Source organism: Protopterus annectens, chromosome 6.part0, assembly GCF_019279795.1.
Source record: "Protopterus annectens isolate FY-2018-M chromosome 6.part0, PAN1.0, whole genome shotgun sequence".
Classification (NCBI taxonomy): Eukaryota; Metazoa; Chordata; order Ceratodontiformes; family Protopteridae; genus Protopterus; species Protopterus annectens.
Genome location: NC_056737.1, coordinates 1,328,589,928 through 1,328,605,135, shown reverse-complemented (window position 1 = coordinate 1,328,605,135; position 15,208 = coordinate 1,328,589,928).

Genomic DNA, 15,208 nt, shown 5'->3' with positions numbered 1-15,208 from the left:
TAGGAGTGCCTCAAGGGAGTGCATTTTCAGGTTTAGACTTCTAGCATTGAGTAGCATTACCTTCAGATTTTGCATGCTTGTACCTGTTACGGTGGTGGTTTTGTCCTTTGAAGTTTGCCTAAAAAAGGCACTATAGGGGTGGCAAGAGCCTTAGCCAGTAACCTGAATCCCAGGGGCGACAGGTGCAGACCATCTCTGGCAAAGCATCGTGGTCTGTCAGTCATGTCATCCCAGGCAGACAGATACTGGATCCCCTTTGAATGACACTATAAGCTTAGCCAATTGTTGAAGTCAATCATTTTATCCTTATATTGTGGTATCATTCTGGGTGAAGGCAGGATGCTACTCAGGGCTAGGGTCATACCTGCCTGGGCCACATGATCCGAGAGCTCTTCCATGTCTCTTTTCATGTAGTCCAGGGAGGTATGTCTCAAGTCATTTACTCCAACATGGACAATGACAGAGTCATATTTGTACTTGTTGTGGAGTGACTTGAGTGCATGCATTATGTGGCGGATCCTGGCACCCGACAGGCAGCTGACTGTAATTTTCTCCTTATTCAACCTGGTGAGAGGGACATCAGTGTGCCGGACTATAGAGTCACCTATGACTAAAGTGTTAGGTACATTGTCTTGCCTTAGGGGCTGTTGCTGGGTGGCACACTGGTGTTGTGAACTATGTGACACATTGGTTGTGATTGGTGTTTGTTTGCGTTTCAGCTTCAGAGGTCTTTGTTGCTTGGGCAGGTTACAGTTAAGGGCCTCTGCATATGTGGATTTAGTGTTGCTCTATGTGGGTGTTGGTGGTGCGGGTTTAGAAGGGCTATGTGTTGCTTGAGGTGTAGTGTGGGTGTTAACCTTCTCCTCTTGACTGTTTAGCACAATCTTGGGTGGAGAGAGCTTTGCTTCCATTTTGGCTATGTAAGTGCATCTCTCACAGGTTGTAGTGTTGGGTGGTAGGAGGAGAGGGTTGTCTGTGTACATGAGGCAATTGCTGCATTGCCCCAGTATGCCCAGATTCACCAGGTGGACAGGAGAAATCACCGGAAGCTGACCCTTGGACATGCCTGTTTGGGGCTTTTTTTTTTTTCTTTGTAAAGTATAGGAGCTGTTTCCTTAGCAAGGTACTTTGCAATTATAGGCTGTTTAGTGCCTACTATTAATTTCTCCTTGTTAACAAGGAAAGTTCAGTGTTTGTATGAGTTTAAGGCTTCCTAGTGCTTTCCAGCAGGTATTAGAGAAAGTGCTAGTCACAGGGATGCTTAAAGGTAAGATTGAAAAGAATGCACTCTGCAGTGTGCACTAGAGAAGTTAGAGGTGAAAGTAGGTAACTTGAGTTTTACCTGTTTAAAAAGTTAAGGTTTAGTGGAGAGTTACTATTTTTAAAACAGCAAGATGGATTGAAAGGGATGGTCACTTTTGTATTTTGGTACTATGAAATACTGTAGGATGGCCAATAAATTTAAATAATTGAAGGGGTGGGATTTCAAAAATGATTTTGTGATTACTCACATAAGCCAGTGAAAGTAGAGAGAAATGAGATATATGGTCAGATTAACATAAGAGGCAGGCAACTAGAAAGACAGTGGTATTCTGCCTGACTCAGAACAGAAAGAGAGCTGTGGTCTCTTTTGAAGTTTTAATATGCTGTTAAAACAGAATGCAAGCAAAACACAAGGTAAAGAAAACAAACTACAGTATTCAAAATATAGAAAGGCAATACAGTAATACAAAAAATAAAAGCAAACTAACCTTTCCTTCACAGCAGAGTGTAGCAGAGTCTGGATGAGCCTTTCTAGTAAAGCTCTGAAATGTTTTAGTTTACTCCGTAAATAGAAATTTTAGTTCCTAGCTCCACCCCCTCTCTTAACAAGTGATTAACCTTAAGTGACCTCTTCTGTCTTATGAATGAGTCCTTCATATCTCATGTACACCTCACAGTAACCTTTCTGAATTGGGTCCTATGTTCCCAAACCCAAGACCAAGTCAAGCACTTGAGAGACCTGGTATAATACATCTGGAGGAACCAACAGATAAAGCAACAAACCAAGATTGATACTTATATCATAAACACAGAAAGGAGGTTGGGGGTTCAAAGAGGCCTTTGTACCAAATGTTGTGCCTATGTATAGAAGAAGGAAAGTTCTTCCTGTCTTCTATCATAACTTTCTAAGGTACCCTGGGAGAGAAAAGTGGCAAAAAAATTATGTCACCTAGGTACTGGTGGCTTGCAATTTTGCAAGACATGCAAAACCATCTGGACAGATACTTCACTTGCACAGTGTGTAATGTAGGCAAAAACATTTAGGAAAAGCCTATACACATTTTCAGGCTTCTTGGATTCAAACTGACTTTGGCCTCTTCTAACAGCACCAGAGGGATTTAAATGAATCTTAATTCTAATAGATAACTACATGAGGTGGGTAGAGGCACATCCCTGTAAAGGATGTGATGCACAGTCTGTGGTACAAATCCTCAGTGATAGGATAATTCCTATTTGGGGGACTTCCATGAGACTATCTCTGTAAAGTGGCAGATGTCATGCTCCAATCATGGGGAGTAAATCAAGGATTTTGTATTTCCTACCATACCCAAAGCACAGGAAAATGAAAGAGAGCAACCAAGACCTTAAAGGAATGTCTTAAAAAGATCACTGCAGGGTATGGAAACCAGTGGGTCAAACATCTCCTTAGAGTATGAATGAAACAGAGAAAATCCCTATCAAAATGTGGACTCAGATCAGAACTTATTACTGAACAACAGACTTACTTAAATGCAAAGGAAATAGCCTAGATAGTGCTCCTGGAAGCTCCAAGACCAAATGTCATAGATTGATATACTGTTACTAGGCTAATGACATGGGCAGGGGTCTTTCTAAGCCTAGCTAAGTTTTTCCAAAAGAATAACGATGTCCTTTATCCACACAGGACATCAAGGGCCAGGTATTTATAAGTTACATCTGTCCATAAGGGACATAGGTGCCAGGCCTAGTGAAAATTTCCAATTCCCCATCCATTACTCTAGGTTGCATTTAAACTGGATAATAGACAAACTCAGCTTCACATGGATGGGAAGCCTGTTCCAAAGGAGGGGCAGTCTCTAGGACACATATCTATCTCTCCAGCTTGTTCTAAGTCATAGACAAAATTCAGGTCCCTAGACCTTGTATTTCTGGCACTCTTTGATTTACAAATATGTAGGAGATTCATAAGTGTGGGGTTTGCAGATGTCTTGTAAGCCAGGCACAGATAACCCCTCAGCAATCTATAGGAGACTGAGTAGAGAAAGGGCTTTAAGGTGCTTTGTATACGGCAGGTTTGTTACACCTTGTATTCTTTTTGTAAGGAACCTCTGAGGCTGCTCTAGTTGCTGCACATGCCCAATCAGGTGCATACCAAAGTGAGCATTGTCCTCTATGACCGGTCTGATAAGGACAGAGTACAGTGGGATAATGACCTCTTTGGACCTAGACGCCATGCTCTTACTTTTAAGTTGTGCAACATAAAATGATTTCCTCACTACTGTGGCCATGTGATAGTCAAAGGTAAGGCTACATTCTAAGTGCAAACCCAGATCCCTGACTACTGGGTCAACTCTTAGGAGTGTATTACCAATATGATAATTAGCCAGGATGATTGACTTCACAAAGGCTATAATTATGCATTTCTTAGCACTGAGTCTATGATCATGGCTTTAGAACCATTTGTTAGTCAGAGACAGACCTTCTTGAAGAATGCTAGTATCTGCAGGGCAGTCAGTAATAACAACCAGCTTGCAATCATCTGCAAACTTAGTCAGCCATAAACCTTCAGTATTTGCTTTCATTTCAAAGAAATAGATACCAAAAAGCAGTTCCAAACCCTGGGAGACTCAGCTAGTGACTGGCCTCTTGGTGGAGGGGGCCTCACCTATTTTGATCTTCCGGGTCCTATCAATGAGCCAGTTGGCTAACCTGTAGGGGATAAAAGAGTTTATACCTAAATTAGTGAGCTTGTCTATAATGCCTTAGTGGAGTATTCTATCAAAGCTTTGCCCATATTGAGGTAAGTTGTGTGCACAATCTTACCTTCATCCAATGCTTTGCAGACCCTCCCAAAAAGTCCACCAGATTTAATAGGCATGGCCTTCCTTTAACAAAGCTAAACTGTGATGGGTCCAGCATTTGCAGGTTATCTATGTCCTCATTTATCATGTCCATGCTGATTCTTTCCATGGCCTTATGTCTGAGGCTGGTAAGACTTATGGAACTGTAGTTACCTGGATCAGTGGTTGGACCTCCTTTGTGCAGAAAAATGACTGTATCCATCTTCCATTCCTTGGGCACAAAAACCTGACTGAATGCTCCAGTTGAAAAGTGATTAAAGTGGACCAGAGAGGTCATGTTTCATGCTATTTATTAAACGTCGTGCGATGTTATCAGGGTTTATTGATGCAGTGTTTTGGGCCTTGAAAAGTGTATTGATGACTTGTTCCCTAGTAATAGTTAGGGGGGATTGTGTCATGTGGTACTGCCTTTGCACTACTGGGGGAGAATTTGAGCTGAACTTGTCAACCAAAATGTTGGCAATAGCTTCTGATTCAGTGTGGGTGATGCCATTTACAATAAATTTTGCACATTGTTGTGTACTTCCTCTGAGGTTACAGACATAGCTGTAGAAATCTCTGTGGTTATCCTTCACCTGAGAAGTAATTTTTTCTTTAAATTTATCTTTTAAAGTATTAACCCTCTAAGCTGACTGTTTTGATTGGTCAGGAGGCTTTTAGTATGTAGCTTTCTTCCTCCTACACTTGGCCAATATTTTTTTCTTTTGTTGTTGAACCAGTTGATACTGTGATCCCAACAGGGTCAGAGGAAGAAGCTGGAGAAGCCTGACAAAATCAATCAGAAAAACAAAACAATACCTGGCAAAAAATCATTCAAGAATAATTCAGTCTGGTGACCTAGTCATGATTAGATATGTTAAAACCAAAAGTAAGTGGGATCCAAAAATGGGTGGGTCCATATTTGTTCAGCATGTTGGGAAGGATAGCAGTTTAAATGCAGTCTTATATGAAGTAGCCTCTCAAGGGTAGCTGTATTCATCTTGAGTTGCTGAAAAACTTAAAATGGGAGGGGATTAAAAGAAAAATCAGAAAAAAACACATTAATAATATGACTCAGGATATATTGATTAAAGCTGACAAAAGCATGATTCTTTTTTTGTTTGTTTTTTAGTAACACACTGTGAAGAATATCATCTTTACCATCCTCCTGTAAGTCAATAGTCTAATAAAGGCTGCTGAGTGCTACTTAAGTGGAATATTTCAAGATCCGTTAAAACTTTATTCACAAAATATGAACTCAAGTAACTGCTGGATTTGCTCCCAAATTCCAAAGAGTTCTGGGACTGGAATCTCTTTGATAACAGATCCTAATTAACTTTAAACTCAAATCATTAAAACCTTGAAAAGATGAAATACCAGATAATTAACTAAATTATAACACCTCATTAAAAATCTCAGCCTATGGAAAAGCATTGGTCTGTTACCACCATCACCCCACACTGACTCTAATAACTTTACCTAAGTGGGAGGGAGCCAATATAGGTTGCAACTGCACAGCAATGATCAACTTAAGAGTGGCCTATATGGAGGAGGTTATGGTTGTAACATCTGTGCCAGCAGGTGACAGTGTAGGCTAACAATGACCCAAGTTTCTACATGACACTTTAAAAATATTAAACCATTTTATTCTACATGGAACCAAACCACACAGACTTTGACTATATCCATATATGGAGAGCCAGGAGTGCATTTTGCTTGTGGTAATCATGCCTATCACTGGCTTCCATATAACATTCAGGGAACAGGCTACCTCCCCCATGTATTTCCATCTATTTGAGTGACAAAAGAACTACCAAGAGATACTCTAGAATTTCAGGAAAAAAACAATGGATCACTCTCTCAGTCATTAATGGAAATGAGAAAATCATAACCAATGGTCTATTTCATTGGTATGGAGCAGGGAAAGATTCATGGGAAATTAGAAAAATGTCTCAGCTGCTTGAAGAGTTGAGTAATGATACATTTAACAGAATATGTAAAAAAATTAATGAAATGAAGACAAAGAAAAAAGTATTTATGCAAAAGAATGTGGCTCTGCACACCAAACTCAAAAGTGTGTGTGTGTGTGGGGGGGGGTATGTGCCATAGTAGGGGAAGAGTGCTATAACTACATCCCTGATTATGAAGAAGAGATAAGGGAGCATTTAGAATATAGCACAAAGACCTTATCTTGAAGAGTAATATAACTGGTTTCTTACTACTTTTGGGGCATTAAGGACTGCAATTTTATTTTGGCTGCTCTTGCTCCTTGTCATCATAATTGTCTTTGCTTATTCTTCTGTTTTGATTGGAAAATTAGAAATCTCTTATACCACACAACCAGACAAACCCATATTCACAAATGATGGGAGTTTATATTTATAGTCATGTATGCTTGACAGATGGAATCACAGAGAAGTCTAAAAAGAATTGTAAGAAACAATGGTAAGTAACGGTAAGTAATAAACATTGGTCAAGTATCTTTTCTGAACTCATATGACAGAACAACATATGCAAGTCCTTATATATGTTCACAGGAACTGTTGCAGTTTAGAAAAATTTAAATATCAAATTACTGCAAACTGTCTCAGAATACCTTTGGCCTAGCAGAAATCTTGTCTGTTGTGATGAGAAATCCAATTTAAATAAATACCTGAAAAACAATAGTAGTACTTTAACCATGTTAGTAACATAAGTAATGGTTTAAGTAATAAATAACAAAACACTCATGTAAAAGTGCCCCTAATTTTAGTTTGGAGACAAAGTAGATACAGGAGGAATTTATTTGTGAGACATTTGTGATATCATCATAGTTTTCATTGCTTGCAGTAAATTTAATGTGTGGTTTAATATTAAATGGTATTCTTCATATAGCTTTCCAAGCTTTCAAAGTACAAATTTAGTAATAAAAACATATAAAAGTCTATGAAATTTACTGTAACATTCAGAATGATATTGCTCAATAAATATAAAACCACAAATTCAGGATAGCTGAGGCACATGCAGGTAATTGAAAGTACTGCAATCTCATTCAATATAGTATTTGGTGGAAACAAAGAACCTATTACCTGCAAATTCAGGTTTTGGTTTGCAAAATTAAAAAATACTCTCTTATCTTCTGAAAGTAAAAAAAAAATGCATATTCCTTTTTTTTAATGGTTATTAAACAATACAGACAGAAAAGTCAATCCCATAGCTGGCAGGAAGATTCTTATCAACAGCTACGGGTGAGCCTCTTTAAATTCAGCAGTTTTGAAGCCATGTGTTCCATGATCTTATGAGCCTTCTTTCCCCTCTCTGTTACAAGAAAAGAAGAGGAAAAATATTATGTTATTTAAGTAAAACATTCAGTTTTACTTAAATAACAGCTATAATTACATGACAGCATGATTAACTCTGGAATGAAAACTGTGCAAGTACATGACCAAGTCATTTTTAACAAATTAGCATTAACAAAATTCCATACATTAACAAAAAAACAAAAGTCAACCTCTGTATCTTACTGTTAATTCAAGTATAGCTGAGAAGCAATCAATGATGCAAGCAATATGTCAAAATAACATGCTTTAATTTCATTCATGATTTATTCTTCTAATAGTAAGGCAACTGATATTTCTGTTTTCCAAAAGACAAGTCATACTTTTAAGACTTGATTTTCATACAGCAATTGTTATTAAATGAGCTGAAAGTTATTTACAATTAAATTACTTTAGATTAATTGCTTAAAAAGTAAAATAGTTTGATGCAGAGAGATGTTATTCTGTTTCTTCGATTTGTCTTGTGAACAAACACACAAACAAAAAATACATCCACACATATATACATAACATATGTGTAATATGCATACACACATTTCTTTCCAATGAAACATTAGTTGGTTTATCAATATAAAATTTCAAAGCAGTAATATAATTCACCCATAATATTTAAAAATATTACATTTAATGTCATTTTTAATTATGCATTACTTAAAGTTGGACTTGCACGAAAAGTCATAGGCAGTTCTTTTACAAGGAAATAATTATCTTGCAGGTCACAAGTAAAATGTCTACATTAAAAAGTTAAACTGCAGAAACAAGGAATTATTGTAACTAATCAATTATTGAACTGTTCCCAGATTAAAGAGTGTTGCAAGGGGAGGAGAAAGGGGAGACAACTTTACTGCACACAGGTAACTTGTTGTCCAGCTATTTTTAAGACTATTCACCTTCCAATAAACTGATCAGATCTGCACATTTATATAGTATCCAGACTGCTATAAATTATAGAATCACAAGAGTTTGATTTTAATGCATAGCATAAAGGATTATGGAAGATCTTTGAAGCATGACAGAAACACATTTACTTTGTAAAATCATTCCATCATATTGTATGGTACCTAAATGTCATGATAAAATATTGGAATTCAATCAGTGGCTAAAGATATGGCTTTGTAGGCAGAGGATTCAGTGGCGGTCAGCCTGGAGTTGTGCAGGCACACTGCTTTGTATCTGGTAGGTTTCACCTACTTCTATGGGAAGTAGAAATACTGAACAGAAAACTTCTATCCCTATTGTATGTTTTTTAAAACTTTTCAAATTTTAACATTAAAAGAAAATGGAAATATGCATCATAACAAATGCAGACAAGAGGGTGGCTTTACTAAATGTCAGAAGTTCAACAATAAAGCAGGCAATTTAGAAATGTTCTCTGCTTGGAGAATGTTGCAGTCCCTACCATTAGTAATACACATTTTAAGACCTAAAAACAAAAATGAATCATACAAATTCTAAGGCATACGCACATCTGATGAGATACATGATAGTGCTTCAGACTTTGTAAAGTTATAAATAAAACCAGAAGCCAAGAAATTAATTCAATGCTAAAATGATTCATATGATAATTTATATTATTCATATTAGATATAATACTATAGGGATCTACCATACACCACTGATTAATTCTATCAAGCAGGAGAATTTCCTGACTAAACAAGATGATTTAAACAATTAATAAGAATGCATTATTATGTGGAAAGTGTTACTTGGCTGTTAATTAAAGCAGTTTTAAAAACACAGTGCAAACTCAGCTAGGGGGGGAAATGTCATAGCTGCCACTCTTTTTTATTAAACACTATTATAATTTAACATATAGTAAAGATAGGAGCAGAAAAACAATTATATGACTCAATAAAATTGGGAAACTAAGTTACAGACTAATATACATAATTTATATATACTATGTACAAATAAATGAAAGTGATTTTGCAAACATGATGAAAAAGTAGTAATTGAGTAATAAGCTATATCCAGTAGAGGAATAATATCATATAATGTACTAAGAATATCCTTATAAAGCTATAATGGGATATTTATTAGTTTTTATTTAATCAATCCACAAATTACTAAACACATTAGGAAATAATATCTGAGATTTGTTTTTAAATTCATTGCCATGTGTGTTTATCCTTCTCAGAATTAATTAGGAATTTAAAATAATTTGAGTATTGTAACAGGGAATCAATGAATGACTTCCAATTTAAGGATTTTAAATGTGACCTGTTTTTAATAATATAACATTTTTGAAGCATAAATACAGTTATTGATAAATTAAGAATAAAATTCATCTCACTGGGTGGAATGTGCAGAAGTGCACATCTCCATATGATTTCTAAGTTATCAAAGCACTTAGTTTTTAATTTAGCTAATAAGATATTTCATATTTTCTTTGAATAATTACAACACCATGTGATATGAAGTAAACTGGATTTATCCGCCCAAAGACTGTAAAAGTTTGCAAATACCCAGGATAATATTTAGCCATTTTATAAGGCATTAAATAAGTGTTATTAAGTATCATCAAATGGTAAAAGATGGTTTTATTTAAAGGAATAAACTTGGTACTGAAACAGAAATATTGGATAATGTGTCAGGATTTGAAATATGAGAATGCATATTGAACCAGTAGGAAGAAAGTATTTTTCTTTAAATTTGTAGTTTATGATAAATTTGTATGTCTTGGAAATAACTTTTGGCAAAGGGAAGACTAGAGTTTATTGAAAAGAAGGAAAATTGCTTTCAGAGTAGGTTTCATTTGACCATAAAGCTGTGATCTGGTTAATAATGGGCAAGTACCCTTTTGGGAGATTGTGGTTAAGTCTAGTTTGCTCAATAGAAGATGAGGGAAATGTTATAACATCTTTAATTTACATTTAGTAGAGGCAAATTGGATACATTTGGCATTTTATCTGATAATTTAATGTTAGGATTGAGGTTTATAGGTTGAAATAAAAATTGGGTTCTAATAATTTTAATAAGGTTTGAAATGATAAGACTAAATTGATAAGAATGTTATGGGTTTTAAATTGTTTTAAAGTTCTAAGATTTAGGAAATGAACAGCCAGATGGTTACATGGACAGGATTTGAAGAAATTATCCCAAATTCTTATCCAGTGAGGACACCGTGTATTTGTAAGGGGAGTTAAGGTAATAATACATAATAACCTACTTGATGTGATTAAATAGCAAAGATAAAAATCAGGGAGGTTAACCCCACCATTTAATTTGAAAGCAGTTAATTTATTATAAGAGATATGTATTGATTTAGGTAACCAAATAAAATGAACTTTTTTTGAAATTTTTAGAAAAGAAGTCATCATGAAATAGAGAATCCTTGGAAATGTATTCATTTTTATTACTATGGCAACTTCTGAAAGAAAAAAGAAATTTAGTTTGGACCATCTTTTTATATCATTTTGAATATGTAGACAGGTATTTAACATATTAGCTCTGTAACTGATCGAGGTGGAACGTAAGACCTAAATCTTTCAAAATTGTATTAACTTGAAGCTGATGAATAATTGTAAATTTTAATGAGTTTAAATTTGTGTTAAGTGGAAATAGCAGAATTTTTTTCAAATTTAATTTGTAATTTGAAAGTTTTCCAAAGGAGACAATAGTATTAAGAATTTTTGGGATGTCTGAATTAGGATTGGCAAAATATATATTTAGGTCATTAGCATAAGCCATGAAGAGGATATGAATTTTGGAAAATTTTGGAAAGTTGAAATAAGTTTTTCTGACAAGCAGATAAGAAGAGGTTGTAAGCAAAGATTGAAAAGGAGGGATGATAATAGACAACCTTGTCTAACTCCACATTTTATTTGCATCAGAGAAGAGTAGAGTAAAGTGTACTAATATAAAGTCTGGTAGAGGAATTTATGTAAAGAATCTGAATATAGTTAATGAAAGTTTTAGGGAGATCAAACTTAGAAAATATAGCAAATAAAAAATGTATGAGATTGTCAAATGCTTTTGCTGCATTGATTGCCAATGCAAAAATATTGACCACTGTGGAAATTTAAATTTTGTAAAGATTCTAACATTAAAGTATGGTCATTGTTAGAAAAAAGCCAGACTGAAGAGGTGATATGTTAGGAAGAATGGATTTAAGTCTATTGGCTAATAGGCAGGTGTAGATTTTTATATCTAAATTTATGATAACTATTGGTCTGCAGTTTAAGGGATCAACAGGATCCTTCTTAGATTTAGGTATCATAATAGTTTTATATTGATTTAAATAGGCACTTCAAATTCATTTGTACTCATGCCATTACACAGTTTTAACAAAATATTTGAAATGATGGGTTGAAGGCATTTATAAAATTCAGCTGTGTACCCAGATGGTTCAAGGGATTTACTGTTTAGAGTTGTTTTATGCAGACATTAATTTCAGACAGAGTAAAAGGTTTAGATAGGTAATCTCACTGAATTGAGTTTATAGTAGGAAAATAGATTTGTTCTAGATAATGTGCTAAACCTGATTCTAAGTCAAGATTTGAATTATTATAGATTTGCCAGTACAATTTAATAAAGATCTTGAGAATTTTTATTAATTTCAAGATTTGAAATTAATTGTGAGCTATGTTGCAATTTTAAGATTCTGGCTAAAAAATTAGAAGAGTACTGTGCCCATTAAGAATATAATGTTAACATTTTAGATTCATAATGTGATATTGTTCTTGGTATAATAAACATAATGCTTTTTGAAATTTCTTTATTTGTAATTTTAATTCTTGATCATAATTGTTAGCTAGTTTATTTTCAAGCATAATTTTGTTTTTTAAGATTATTATCTTTATATTTGTGCAGTTTATTATAAAAGCTGACTTTAGTGATTTTGAATGTCAGTTTTGTTACTGGACTTGTCAATATCTGTGAACATTTTAAGGAGAGAGGTTACTTCATTTTTAATGCCATCTTTTTGTAATAGCCAAGAGTTAAATATTCAATGAAATGACCACATTTTTTAGTTACATTAGATCTATCCTATTTCAAAGAAAGAATAATTTTTGAATGATCTGATAAATATCTTGGTTTGGTAATAAAATCTGATAGAGCATATGCTAATTTGTCATACATTAGACAAAAGATGTGAGACCAAGATTTTTGACAATTGGAATAAAAGGTGAAATTTGGAATAGGATGATGTAGTTGTATAAAAGACCTCTAAATCATGCAAGGGTCTGATAATTGTAGATTAGTGGCTAAATCTAAGACAGCTGCTGATGAAGAAGAGTATTTGGAAGCAACTTTGTCTGTTCGGTCATTAACTGGGTCAAGGACAGCACTCCAGTCTCCAGCAATAATAAAGCAATATTTGGTTTTGAAACTAAGTAAGGAATGTAATTCAGTTATATGTTCAGTTTGTAACATGAAGCATAAAGATTATGAATTAATATAGGTTTGTTGACTTAATACTTGGATGTCAGAATTTAACTTTAATTAAAATAGCAACACGTGCTTTTTATTGGAATTTCCATTGGCATCAATGTTTTTCAACCATTTTTAGTTTTGAATGTTTCTCACTGATCTTGTTTCATGTGAGTTTCTTGTAAATAAAGCTATGGAGGATTTAGCTTTGTATAATAGATAAAAAAAATTTCCTTTTTTAGGAGACTGCAATTTTACATGCCAGAATTCAAAATGCCACAGATTGTCCATGAAAATAAAAGTAGTCATGGAAAGTGAAAATGTCAAGCAACATAAGGGTTGAAAATTATTCAAAAAGTAAATTGTGTGAAGGAAAGTAAGGATTAACATGCTTGTGTAAAATATATTTGAGTTTGACTATTAATTAAAAATGTAATTGGCAGGATAAGTAAGTGTATATAAGGATGAGCAATTTTTTAAAGCTGATTGAAAGCAAAACAGCATGCTTGCTTAATACAGTAAAAATAGTACTAAAGCAAGAGCAATACTTCTTCTCCCCAACTCACTGGGCCTAACCCAAATTTTTTGGGAGCATATCTAAAATAAAGAGTTTATTTGTTGCAGGATTTTAAGCTACCAGTGTAATGTATTAATAATAGAAATAAAACAACAAAAACATTGAGATGAAACATTAATATTTGGTTAACTTAAGCTAAAAAAGGCTGTAACTGCACTTGCAGACAAGAAAGCTAGCACTTAAAACTACTAAATAACATCTCCAAAACTAGTTAGTGTGATGGATTGACAAGGGTAATCTAATAGCATTGCTCTAACAAAATGTACTCATTTTATATTAATAATTCTGTTTAGACATTAAATTAAATAACTATAAAGTGCTAACTAATGCAATATACAACAGAAATTGTGGATGCAAATGTCCAAAAAAGGTTAATGTAAGAAAAGTCATGGTGACTGGTGTATTTAACTGAACGGGATATTTTGTTTTTGATAGTTGCCCAAGAATATATCTGTGTATGACTAACATACATTAATAAAATGAATGATGAAACATTTATTTTGTTGAAAAGAAGCTTTGTTTGGATAAGGGTTCTAACATATGGTGACACAAGGTGAATTCCTGTTTTGCATCTCACGGTCACAGGAACATGATGGCAGGACACTGAATACCATATCAGAAACCTCTTCAAGACTGACACAAAATCCAACAGAAATCAAAGTTAACTGTATCATGTATGCAAACATACTTAGAAAAGTTTGTCAAAGATATAGTTCTCCTCCAGTGGTTCACTGATGGAAATATTTGGTGCCTACATGAGAAAAGCATAATCTTGATGGATAAGCCATTTGGAATTTGATGCCCCTTTTAATCAGATAGTTGCAGTAAGGGAATAGATTTTGTCTTGACATTTTAATTTGCAAGGGAAAATCCACTCTGAATGTAATTTCTGTGTCCTTTCCAGATGAAGTCCGGTTTGGTTTTGGTCACTGATAATATTCTGTGGATGTCTTGATAGTTGAGCAATTTTACACATTTGTCTGGGGTAACTGTCCATTTGAGACATAATAATGCCCGGTGAGCTCTCGCAATTATAATAGAGGAATTAGGCTGTTGGTTGTTAAGTAAGTTATTAAAGATTTCATGGGTTGTTTTAATTAAATCTTTTATCTTTTTCAGGTACTCCTCTAATGTGTTATTTCTTCTAGATCTCACTTCCAGGTCTATGATTTTTTCATGTAATTAAGCAATTTCACGTGTGTTACAATTGTTGGTGACTTGTAATGTTTCGATTTTGTCTTCACAAATACTTATTCTATTTTCCAAAGCATCAAATCTTGCAGAAATGTTGACCAAGGTGTCTGAAACAGTATTGAAGTGATCAGACAAATTGGAAATGGTACCAATGAATAGGTTGTAGAGCTATTTTTCTATTCCTCAAAAGTGAAGGACTCTTCCATTTTGGATTTAGCTGAAATTTGTTTCGTATCTTATTTGTTAGTTGGTTTGTACTGTTTGTTGGTGATCTCCTTCTCTGGTGACATGAGTATGGTAAACGTGGTTTTCACCATTTGAGCTTCCATTTTTTATCTGTTTTTTTCTATCATAGCTATCACTGTTGCAGAAGAGTAGTTAAAATGAGTAATACAGATAGAATGAAAGTTTGCCTTTGTAGCCATGTGTACTTATTTTCTATTTTTGAACAGATATGACTACAAGTCAACATCCACTCAGTCAGAGGAGCACCTGACTGGGAAGGACCAAAATTTAAGTATCTTATTTAACTGGCAATTTTGGGTCTCAAATGTTAAAGGTTAATGTTACAATTGATTAGGGGATAAAGACTGCTTATTTTAATTGCTAAGGATTGCAAGCTTGGTGCAGGATTCCTTAGGATTTAAAAACAGTGCTGATGGAGC